Source organism: Eptatretus burgeri, chromosome 17, assembly GCF_056783735.1.
Source record: "Eptatretus burgeri isolate ZD-2024b chromosome 17, Ebu_testis_v1, whole genome shotgun sequence".
NCBI classification, from domain to species: domain Eukaryota; kingdom Metazoa; phylum Chordata; class Myxini; order Myxiniformes; family Myxinidae; genus Eptatretus; species Eptatretus burgeri.
The window spans coordinates 31,855,417-31,868,419 of NC_140977.1; the positions used below are offsets into that span (position 1 = coordinate 31,855,417).

Here is a 13,003-nt window from a genome sequence, read left to right on the forward strand (position 1 = left end):
GAGAAAGTCATCTAATTCAATGGGTAAGGCCTGAGCCGCCTTCTTGGCCGTATTGTGCATCATATGGCAAGGGCATCCCATGATGTAGCACTCTGGATTTTGTTTGTGGATATAAGCAGCGACTCCTTTGTGCTTGCCCACCATGACAGAGGCATTATCAGCACAAAAGGAAACACAATTTCCCCACGGAATTTTCCTGTCACTGAACTCATGATCAAGCAGTTTGAAAATGTTTTCTCCAGTGGAATCTTGTTTGCACGCAGGCAAACTTAGCAAACCTTGCTTCACAATCCCAGCACTGTTGTCATAGTACGAAATCACGACAGGATATAGCTGGGCCTCACCACTGTCATTGCTACCGTCTGTAGCTAGGCTAAATTGAGCTAGTCTAGCAATATCGGCAATAGATGAAGCAGTAACATTTGACAACTCACCAATTATTGCTGAAGTTTTTGTTCTTGCACATCCATACTTTGAAGCAACTTTTGAATCTGGAAACATCTTTTGAAATAGAGGTCCAGCATGATCTGAGACTGATATGGGCAAGTTATGTTCCACAATAAATCCACTAAAGAGAAGTTCCGCTCGGGTAACATCCTCTTCCTCGCTTGTCCCTTGTTTGGTGAAATAATTCAGAAGTGTACTGGTACTCGTGCTCGAAGATCTCTCCTTTGCAATGTCTGTGTGCCGTTTGCTTCCAACGTGCTTCCGAATATCATCGCGACCTCCGTGCTCAACTGAAATATCAACGCTGCATACTGTACAATACGCATGATGAATTCCTCTTTCAGACTTTCGAATACACGGGTATTGGAGACTGTATTCGGTCTTGTACTTCTGAGACCATTTCTTGGTCTTCGTAAGCTTCTTTTCTGCCATTTTGGTTATCAACATCGAGGGCTTGAAGCATCTGTAACTTCGAAGTCGATGTTCCACAGCTGCAGCGCGACTCGTAGAACTCTAGCGGCTGTTAAACACCGCACGGTGGTCGCGACCGCCGGGCTGGTACGGGGCCCAGCTGCAAGCAGTGAGCGTATCGCATGCATATACACTGTGCATACATACCGCATGCACTAAATCTCAGTGCATGATCGCATAAGCGAGATCCAGACCCAATGTTTCGCTGCTCCTCATTTTAATTTGCAATTTTTTACGTACAATTTGGTAGCAGCGAACGTTATGGAGTTACCACATGCTATACGTAGCAGACGATGCTTTTCATTCAATTCTCATACTAGTACATTCTGATTAGTGAACAGTGCAAAAATATCAAAATTTCGGGAGGATAAGGATAGTGATCGTAAGGGCGGGAGTTTGGGTGAATTTTCGGAAGCCTCCCGATGAAATCGGGAGGGTTGGCATCTGTGCACTCATGAAAATTGAAGGGACATTACATGCAGCTGTATTGGCAGCTAACAAATCTGTATTAGCAAAAGTGCTAACAAATGACCAAGCTACACCAGATGATGTGCCAGTTAGTAGAACAAGCTGCCTTGTTATTGATGGCCAGGCATTAATTATGGAACTGGGAAAACCAAGAGACACAATTACATTCAGCAAATATGCACATGTATTTGTTCTGGATCAATGTATGACTGGATCAATGTAGCATTTGACAGGTATTGTAAAAATAAAAATCCATCTAGTCCGGGACATGTATCAAACGTAAGCATGGCATAAAACCAATACGTCGTCATGTAAAAGGCCAGGTGCCACTACCAGCAAACTGGTCCAACTTTATAGCATTGGATGAAAACAAAACAGATCTGGCTTTGTTTCTATCTCACCATCTCATCAGGAAGAGTCCCAAAACCAAATCCATTGTTGCATCTGGAGGATTTGCAGAACCCACAACTGTGAAGTCATTTAATCCTCATCCAGCATTAGATCTAACGTCACGACAGCTTCCTCTTGGTCAGATTGACACTCGACTCATTCTCCATTGCATGCTAATGTAGAATCAACTGTTGTGTCAGTGCATGACAATGATGCCCTGGTGCTGTTGCTGGAATATTTTGACAAAATTGCCATGTTTATATCTGGATGAAGGCTGGTACTGCCAAATCGCCAAAATTAATTCCAGTACATGACATCCGTAGCAAGCTCACTATTCCATAAGTAGAAACAATAATTTGATTTCACTCCATTACTGGATGCGACAGTGTGTCGCAGCTATATGGTCACTCCAAGTTAACTGCTTGGCCCATGTTCAAGGAACACCATTTGGTGTTGTACAGTCTGGGTAAAGGTGACATAACTGATGAAATAATCAAGTGATCAGAGATCTTCATTTGCAAGTTGTATGGATTGTCTGATGTCGACAGTTGTGATCAGACCCAAGTCAAGCTGTTTTGCATGTGGCAAGCTCAAAAAAAAATCCCTCCCGCATTCGTTGCAGCACGGTTCCACATTAAGCATGCCCTGCCCACGACCAAACGAGTATTTTGAACCAACCCCATTCCCTTCACCCGTATCTCCCATGTGTAACATATATGGGATGGACTCATAAGGAGAAGTTGGTGACAGAGTTACGATCACTCTATCCCATTCCCAAAGCATGCACAGAGATTGTGTCCTGTGGGTGCACAAAGGGCTGCCCGAGTATGAGTTGCACCTGCAGAAAGTTAAGATTACCTTGTATGGAAGGCTGAACTGATCAAGATGGTACTGGCTCTGCCAGGTGGGCAGCAGTTCAGAAGCATGGTTCGGCTAGGTAGTTTGAATGTGGGATCAATGGGGAGGAGAGGAGTCGAGGGAGTGGAGATGAGGCAGAGAAGGTTGTAGGTGTTGAGGCAGAGAAGGTTGTAGGTGTTGTTTGTGCAGGAGACCAGATGGAAAGGAGGCAGGGAGAGGTTGGTAGGAGAATACAAGTTGTTGCACACAGGTGGAGATGGAAGGAATAATGACATGGGAATAATAGTATCGGAAGAGATCAGCAAGCAGGTGGTCAGAGTGGAAATATTTAAGGGACTGATAGTTATGGCATGGGTGGTGATACAGAGGCAAATGGTGTGTGTTATGTCAGCATATGGGCCACAAACGGGAAAGACTGGGGGTAGAGAATCAGGAATTCAGAGACGCACTGGAGAGGATTATGGGAATGGTTGAGCTGGAGGTGATGCTGTGCATTGTGGGGGACTCTCAACGTCCATGTGGGCATAGCACAGCTGGGTGAAGAGGAACGTTTTGGTAAATTTGGTTGGGGATGAGAAAGAGAGGGTCGAAAGCTGGTGGAGCTCGTGGCAAGGAATGGGATGGCCAAAGCTGGTTCATTCTTTCAAAAGTAAGAAAACCACAAGATTACATAGATGAGTGAACAGCAAATAACAGAACTTGATTTGGTGGTGGTGAGGAAGCGACAGTTGTGGAGGGTGAAGGATTGTAAGGCAGTGGCGGAAGAGCATGTTACCACTCAGCACAAGCCCGTGGTGTTTGTGGGATGGATTAAGAAAAAGAGGGATGTTAAGAGCAGAAGTCGGAAGATTATTAGGTGGGGGAAGTGTCGGGGAAATGTCATCGCAGAGAACAAGGAAAGGATGAAGGCAGGTATGAGCAACTTCGCGAAGCAACAGAAGGTTTGGGGGAGTGGACGAAGTAGAGAGGTGTTTAAGGGAATTACAGAAGTTTTGTGTGGAAGGATATCAGGAAAGGATGGATCATTGAGGGATAGCAACCAGGTATGGGGCACAGAGGAGGTAGCTAAGGCAGTTGGTGAAAAGGAGGAGGTTTGGAAGAGGATAGAGAAGATCAAGGATGGAAAAGGCAGCCAGATGTGGGGTTTCTGCACCTGTATGTGCAGAACACGAAGAAAGCAGCAATGGGAGCTATGGATAAGGCAAGAAATGATATGGGAGAGGTGGTGTACAAAAATTTGGAAGAGGATGGTGGGAAGATGATCATCTATAAATTAGCTCGTGACAGGGATGAGGATTACAAGGACATGAATGGGGGGGGGGGGGGCAGTGATTAAGGATGGTGGCGAGAATCTAGTGACATAGAGGGGGTAGTATTGAAGGTGTGGGAAGGATGTTTCAAAGAGCTGTTGAAGGAAGCAACAGTGAGCTGGAGATACCTGTTATGGGGAAGGAAAAGTGGAGTTGGTGGAGGTCACGGAAGAGGAAGTGCGGACGGCATCGAAGAGGATGAAGAAAAGAATACGCCAGACATTTATGAAGTGTGTACAGAGATATTAATTGCAGCGGGAGAAGTCGGAATCAGTTGGACGAAGAGGCTGTTGAATGAATGTATGAGTGAGGGTTCAATTCCAGAGTATTGGAGGACAGGGTTAATTGTGCCGATATGGAAGGTGAAGTGAGATGCTCCTTAGTCACGTCATGAAAGTGCTGGAGATGATTCTGGACGGGAGGATAAGGACAAGTGTGGAGATGGAGATCGGAGAAGAGCAGCAGGGTTTAGAAAGGGTAGTGAGACGACGGATGCTCACACCAAGACAGCTGGTGGAGAAGAGGTTGAAGGCACAAGGTGAGATGGTATTGGGATTTGTACACCTGGAGAATGTCTATGACACTGTCCCGAGCGATATGGTGATGGCGACACTGAGATGGATAGGAGTGCTGGAAGCAGAAATTAGGATGGTGGAAAGGATGCATAAGGGAACAAAGAGAAGAGTTTTGGTTGGTCTTAGGATGTTTGTCGAGTTCAGTGTGAACATCGGTTTGAGGCAGGGAAGCGCTCTCAGCCCACTCATGCTTATCGTGGAAATGGAGCTGGTAAGGCCTAAGTCACATTTGCTCTACGGCGAGGATACGGCGGCCGTACGCCCTCTGAATTGACAGAAACGTGCGGTGGCCTCAGAGTGGCCCTATGCCATTTGGCTATCTTTTACAGGCCATAGGGGTCGCCGTGGAATAACGCGGAGTTATAACTTTTTCATTTCTACGTTCGCCGTAGCAATTCGACAAGCCGAAAAAAAAAACTGGTAAAAAAAAATAATAATAAAAAAATGAACCCACTCGTTACCGTCCGTCTGGCCGCACGTTCGCCTTAGGGCCCCCCTGCGGTCGCCTTGCGGGCACCTTGAGGCTACCTTGCGTCTGCCTTGAAAATTCTATGGCCGCCGCAGGAACGCCCGAAGGTCACCGTGCGACATCAAATCAAAGACCGTACGGCAACCCCACGTTTTCGGTCTCCACAATTTCTAAATACGCCGTGCGGCTCCCCGGAAAATAAAAACATATGTGACTGCTACATTGTGTGATCGTGGAAATACTGCGGCCGCCGTATAATTGCTCGTGGCCGTAGATTTTGGAGACCCCATGGCCGCCGTGGCAAATGTGACTTAGGCCTAAGCAGGAAGGTGAACATGAGGGGTAGTATGGCGAGGATGCTGTATGCGGACAATCTGGCTGTTGTGGTGGACAGTGGGCGGGAGATGCAGGAATTACTGGGGGAGTGGAATGAGGCATTTTGGAAGCATGGACTGATGATGAGTACAGAGAAGACTGAGGTGATGTGGGTCAGGCAGCAGAGAAAAGAAACGAATATCAGGTGAGATGGGAAGAAGATCAGACAGGGAAATAGGTTTGAGTGTTTGTGGGAAACAGTGACCAAGGAAAAGGTTTTCAGGTGGGTGTGAATGTGTGGAAGAGTGTGCAGGGAGTAATGGCAGACAAAGATGTGAAGGAAATTGAAAAAGAAGGTTCTGATGTTCATGTGTAATGCCAGCCTACCTTTTCTGGTCTGAAGATGGTGGCACTAACAGACACAACAATAGAGGCTGCAGATTTGCGAGAACAACTGGGTCAGGAGGATTGCATAAATGAAGAGGGTGGATAGGAGGATGGATGACCTGAGGGAGGAGATTGGATGGCAAATGAGCTTGAAGGGGAGATTGGTGAAATTCCGACTGAGATGGGCTGGACACTTAATGCAGATGGGGGAAGAGAGAATGGCAAAGAGAGTGGATAGGATGAGGGAGGAAGGTAGGAGGAAAAAGAGGTGGACTGTGGCTGATATGGGAGGATTGTGTGAGGAGGGATATCAGTAAGGTGGGGGCTCAGTTGAAGAGTGGAGAGTGTTGCCTGAGGACAGAGGGAAGTGGAGGAGTATCGTGGTCAAGGCAGGGCAGAAGCTTGATGCCATTGGTCCTCACCCCTTATAAAAGGGAAGAGGAGGATAAGAAGAGGAAGGCTACAAGTGTTGGAGCAGCAACAGCCAGTGTCAGAACATTATGGAAGACTATACATCTATAAATGTTAAACAGATTCTGACTTGCGCAAGATTCAGTGTTAAAGATGAGTGATATTTTACACATACACATGGGGTGTGCGAGTTGGGGGAGGTTATTTTAATGGGGTGGGTGGAGTTGGGTGTACAGTAGGTCGAGTTCATATATAACTGAGATTAATGCATTAAACCTTTGTTGGAGTCGCAATAATATACAGTACTCAAGTTCTTGGGTTTTGTCGTCACAACAAAGTTTCCAATGAAAAATGGGAGGGATTGTTCTCAAAAATTATGTTGTATCATTTTTACAAATTCTGCATCCAGAATTAAAGACTCCATTGAATGCATGTATATGAAGACAGTTGAATGCCTGAAATAGCTTTGCAACTTTGTGAACAATACAAAGTATATTTTCACAGCCATTTAGAATATAAATGTGGGGTTAGAAAGCATTTAAAAGTTCTGATAATTGTTGTTCAGGTTTTATATAATTGTATTCTGGTAAATAAAGTAATTTTATCATGAAACGATCAGCATTGGAATCATTTTCTCATTGGAAACTTTGTTGCGATGACAAAACAATCACACACATGCACCTTAATACGGGGTATTTCACCCAAGAAGGAAAACCCCCTTTGGAAGGGGGAGGGGGACAAATGAAGTCGCTACAACCTCCATTGTGTGACCCTCAGTACTCCTGTCACGTTTGGTTGAGAATGGATAAGTAACGACCTCATGTATCACAGACAGGCAGACAGACACCAAATTGCATATTTTAGTGTGATTTTTGGGAGTCAGATTTATGTCCAGGAACACAGCAGTAATGTTTAACCATTTTTATGCCACTCTTTCACTTAAATGTTGAAAATTGTGTTTAAAAGACTATTTCACTTAGATTTTGCATTCGCAATTGCAGGTTAAAAGTGCCCGCATCACTGAAAACGCACACACAGCGCATGCGTGAAAGGTTCATTTAATATTAACACGTCATTTTGAAAAGTCCTGTATTGCGGAGGAGGAAGAAGATGAGGAAGAGGAGGAAGACGAGAAAGAAGAGGAAGAAGAGAAAGAAGATGAAGAAGAAGTAAAGAGGAGCATGTTTATGGCACACGTGCTGAATTACTCTCATCGCTAGCCTCAAAAGAAAAGCTTCCCCAATACTAAATCAACATACCAGAGCAGATGATACCAATAATCTTTGCTTGCTTGCAGATGTCGTTCATAAACTTAATGTCACTGACAGCCACATACATCCCTTGTGCAAATTGGGTACAGTAAGGGCTAGGGTGTTTCACAAAATTTATTTTCACAAAATTTTGCCAGATCGCTTTTTGTCTTGTTCCAATTGGCATTGTAAGCATCTGTACCAAAAATGGAGTCAATTGCTGCACATTTAGGGGTGGCACACTTTTTCACAATGTTGACGTTTTTTTCTATTTTCAGGAATAATGGCATCAAGAAAGAAATGCAACTTCCTCGAGAAGCCCCCTCTACCTTCCATTTTAGGAGCTCGCCTTCCCTCAAAGGAGCAAGTGCTACTCCACCTCCTCTATCATATTGAAGAGGGGAAGGCATTATCAAAGGCCACAACAGCAACAATGGATGAAGTAAAGAAGATATGGGAGAGAGCCAGTTTACCGACAATGACGGATGCCAATCTTTGAAAAAAGATCAAGAAGCTGTATGCGGAGTACAAGAAACGAATAAAAGAGAAAAACAGAGAGACGGATGGAGCTCTTTCACGTCGTGAAACTTGGCTAGGGGATCTTCAGGATCTCTTCGATATTGCTGCAGCAAACATATTCGACCTGAAGATCCCCGAAGAAGACAAAGAATTTCTAAGGCACCAAAGAGAAGACCGGATGTCATGCTCTTTTGGATGTGTAGACAAGGTTCAGCAAGGGAAGGATAAGAGAAAGAGGGCAAGAGAAGCTGAGAGAAACGCAAGAGCTGAACACAGTGCAAAAACAATGGCAAAACAGAAGTGTATCCGAGGTACTCACACGCTATCTCGATTGAGGGAAGAAGTTGGACAAGATTCATCAACAGCCTCTGAAGATGGTTCAGACGAAGAGTTCGCTTACAGGGCAACGCCTGCCAAGCCCAGCCATATCTCACATGCAGGATTAAAGAAGCGAGGCTCATCTGAAGTACTTGTTGCTTCATTGACAACAACATGGGACAGAGAGAGTCTATCCAATCGTCAGGCTGCTGCATCCTTCATAGTGACAGCAAAGAGCTTGGGACATGATGTTAGCAATTACTCAGTAAGTTCCGCAACTGTCCATAGAGCTTAGGTTGAGCAATAAAAATTGTGAAAAAGTGTGCCACACTTTATTGGTGTCCTATTGGCTCAATTTTTGGTACAGATGTTCAAAATGTCAATAGGAACAAGGCAAAATGCGATCTGGCAAAATTTGGAAAACTTTTACTTATACCATTATATTGTGAACCACCCTAGTAAGGGCAGTGATTTATTATATTGTTGAGGACACTGGATTTTCCTCCCAGAGGTTTTTGGTTGACATCCTCATTCCTCATAAGAGCTGTTCCACAGTAATATACTACATTTAAGGGTCTTATCTTCAGGAGCTATCACAGAATTCCTAAAGTATCCGTAGAATACCACCAACATGATTTTAGGTGTATATAAATGTAGATATATACTATTTATAGCAAAACCGCTATTGTCCTAAAATTAAAGCGTGCAGATAAAATTTTATTCACTGTGATGGGAATAAATCTGTCTTAAGTGTTATATTAAAAACTAAATAGATTTACCAAGAGTTTTATATGAACACATACGTTTTTGATTGAGACTGGTTTAGATTATATGTGTAAAAAGACTTTACTTATGATATCCCACACCCTGAATTTGCCAAAAATATACTTTAATGTGAATGCTGGGGGGTTGAAAACAGAGTAACAATCGTTATGCTATCGGTCAATTCGTCATGAAAGAAACAAAATGCTCAAGCTGCACAACCTTTAAAAATATGGTATCGTTATTTTTGTGATAACATAACTTAACCTAAATGACAAATGTGTAACAAAGGATAACATTAGTGGTAAGTCCATATCGCCGTAAAAGCTGTACAAAAATCTGGCTTTCCGATTGCGGACCAAAGTCACGTTTGTTACAGAAGGCTTTGAGCTATTTCTGTTAATGAAGACAGAACACCACATCAATAAATTGTGTTGGGTTAGATTATCTTCTTACTGTTGGATTCCAGTAGTGGAGGGGTCAGTCTTTTATTTCCCCTCATTTGCAAGATAAACTGGACATACTTAATGTGGACTATGTATGCAACACAATGGTTACCCATTACTGTGGAAAGGCTCATAAAGGATATAAATTCCAAGCTTCAGGAAGTCATTAGTTTCAGAACTGCAGTCACAACTACATTGTTGTCACAAAATGAATAAATAAATAAAAATTACCTGCTTCATTAACCTTCTGGGTGGGAACACTGCCTACCACACCTGGTCTGGTAAACATGTGATACTAGTCCACCCATTGTGGTCGACTATAATTCCATCACCTTGCCATAAGTCATTCTGAATGACAATGGGTCATAACCTTTTCTTACTTGGAAATTCAATTTTTTTTTTTTAAAAGCCAGTTCTTCTTGGATCAACCATACAAATAAAGTGGTTAACAGGGGCACTTTCTGATTGGGTGTCCTGTCATGATAACTTTAACTCTCATCAAGATCACATGTCCAAGCTTCTTCAGTTCTCTTTAATTCCACCTCAAGGATCACCTCTCTATTTCATAATGCTCTTACCAGCTGTCTTTCACAATGGAAGGTCGACTGCAATAGTGTATTCGACTAACCCTAACCCTAACCAAGCATATAATCATCGAGTTCCATCAAGTCGTGTCCGACCTTTGGTAACAATCATGATCAGATTTCTCCAAACATCCCTATGCTGCACCACTTTCCAAAGTTCTAACAAAGCTAGGTTGCAGCCTTCACCCTCATCCATCCAGCACATACAAGTTCTGCCTCTTCCTCTTATTCTTGTTCCTTCAACCATAGCCAGCATGGTTGATTTCTCCAGACTTTCAATTTCTGTTTGCGTTGTGTCCAAAAGCATGACAGTTTCCATTTCAGCATCAGTGCTTCTACTGTACATGGTGGTCTAATTTCTTCAAGCACCGATTTGTTTGCTCTTCTAGCAATCCATGGAATGTTTTGCATTCGTCTCCATCACCACGTTCAAAAACTGTCAATCTTCTTCGTTTTTCACCATCCATGACTCACATCCATGCATTGCCACTGGAGGTTTACTAGAGCAGTTGATTTGAATTGTAACATATTTTCCTTTGGAGATCTTTGTAAATCTTGACGTTGATGTTCTCCTCAACAGCAACAGTCTATTAATTTCTCCTCCACATTCTCCACTCACTTCAATTAAAGAACCCAGGAAGATGAAACTCTCCACCATTTCCATATGATCGGCTAACAATCTGAACACGTCGATCATCTCAGTTGATAAGATTTGGTCTTTTTTTAGGTTTAAATTATTAAAGACCAACTTTTAGGATAAACCCATAGCCTGGTGTTGGCTCAGTGGTTAGGGTGGTGGCTTGGGATCCTCGGGTCCCGAGTTCAAGCCCCATCAGCCACTGAATTAATACACCAGGGGGTTGACTCAGCCTGTCATGCTTCCGAGGTCGGCGAAATGAGTACCAGTTCCAGTGTGTGTGTACTGGTAGAGGGGCACTGCATCACCGACACAGTCGCGCTTCAAGAAATGATAGCTACCCTGGCAGCTAAGCTGCCATACGACCACCACACCAGGATAAACCCATGATACACCTACCTGAGATCTTCACCTCACCCTCCCCACTTTCCTCCATTTATATAAACTACCCTCCATGCTTTGTTTCTTCCATGCACAATAGCTGTTCACACCGTTAAAGCCATCTACATAACACATATGCAATGGAGAATTATTTTTGTTTATTTTAACTTCTGCATCCCAAATTCAACGTCCCATACGTTGTCCTTCTAGCAACCTCCACCCCTAACCAACATCCTCCTCCTCCTCCTCCTCCTCTTCCTCGAAACCTACTCCCTCCGCTTATGTTAATTCCCCTGCCGCACAGATGAAGACGGACGATACGATGCATACGTACAAAGAAGGTAAGTTAAACAACGTGCTCATCACCAAGAACACAAGCAGGACCGGATCATTTCCCGAGCCTCATTACTTCAGTTGTCAGTCAGGTAACGGTGACGCCATTGCGTGTAAACCCTCCTACTCATCCCGTCTATACGTCCGAGGGCAGCCTTTCCTTCCAAACAACACAAACAATCCCAAATGAAGAGATTAGACGAGCAGGGTGGCCACGACAGTAATCCACCAAACAGGTGATGTGCTGTGAGGTCGGATAGAAACCAAGACCTTTGGATCCCGAGTCTCAGGCTCATCACTTCGATTGAGTGTAACAAACAAGCAAAAAAAAAAATTACCAACAGGAAAAGCACATCCATCACGGTCCATTCCCTCAGCAGCTTTACCTCAGCGTGCCTCGGCCTCAGCTCTGAAGTACAGCTCAGGCTACCTGCATTCGTCCTGGCTCTTCCACATGGCTGCTCCGCCCGGAACACGCGTACATCCTTCCGTATTTGATGCGTGTCCTCAACAAAATGTTTTTAAAATCCCGAAATGAACCGCTCTATCTCTCGTCTGTGTGTTACACACGACGCTCGAGCCAGACGGCGGCAAAGCACTCACTTCCTCCGCATACATCCGGAACTACTTTCCTCAGAAAAAAAACTATCCTCTTTAACCTTCATGTTATTATTGCTGTATTAATTTAATAATTCATGTCGTCATTATTATTATTACCCATCGGGGCTTTCACCTTTAATTCGATAAACACGAGTTTTTGATTTTTCGTTATATCGTCAGTTTGTTCTTACGGACGGCACTTGCCTCTGACGTGGTCGAGGTGTAAAGGTCTTGGCGTGGCCATCGCCACAGAGACCGGCGCGAGAGAACTCGCTGCGCGGCTCCCGCGCATCCCTTCCGGATGTTGCAGCATTGGAGACGCCACGCTGGAGTCTTCTGTGGAAATGCTGAGGCGGCTGTGTCGTCTAAAATACAAGGAACTTGGACGCAAGAGTTGCCCATCGTGCCTGCTGTGAGAATTTACGGTGCCTGGTTATATATATATATATATATATATATATATATATATATATATATATATATATATATATATATATATATATATATATATATATATATATATATATATATATATATATATATATATATATATATATATATATATATATATATATATATATATATATATATATATATATATATATATATATATATATATATATATATATATATATATATATATATATATATATATATATATATATATATATATATATATATATATATATATATATATATATATATTTCTAAGCCGGCGTAGTGGCGTGCGCCTGTAATGCGGCGACTCGGAGGCTTGGGTTGGAGGATCGCTCGAGGACGGGAGCTCTACGCTGGGCCACGCTCTGAGAGGGTGTAGAGCAGCCTGGAATCATGTCAAAACCCAATCCTTATCCCTGTGTCGTAAGAGGCGACCAGGGGTTGCGTCAGGAAGGGCATCCGGCATAAAACCTAAGCCAAATCAGTATGCGGATCATAATGGATGATCCGCTGTGGCGACCCCTAATGGGAGCAGCCGAAAGACGAACAACAACATATATATATATATATATATATATATATATATATATATATATATATATATATATATATATATATATATATATATATATAT

At 43.2% G+C, this 13,003-nt stretch overlaps 1 protein-coding gene across 7 annotated transcripts in view; it reads right to left on the reverse strand.

The window, feature by feature from the left end:
- LOC147009699 (cytoplasmic protein NCK2-like) overlaps positions 1 to 13,003 on the reverse strand; it is a 165,205-nt gene that overhangs the window by 139,918 nt on the left and 12,284 nt on the right. For 2 of the 7 annotated variants that reach the window (XR_015052924.1, XM_085862337.1), the window contains exon 1: positions 12,136 to 12,269. The exons of 1 other annotated variant lie outside the window; for it this stretch is intronic. The gene's annotated coding sequence lies outside the window, so the exon portion shown is untranslated. Of the gene's footprint in view, positions 1 to 8,189; positions 8,347 to 11,717; positions 11,960 to 12,135; positions 12,270 to 13,003 lie in introns of those variants that run through there. 4 more of the 7 variants (XM_085862336.1, XM_085862338.1, XM_085862340.1 and 1 more) reach the window with 3 other exon arrangements.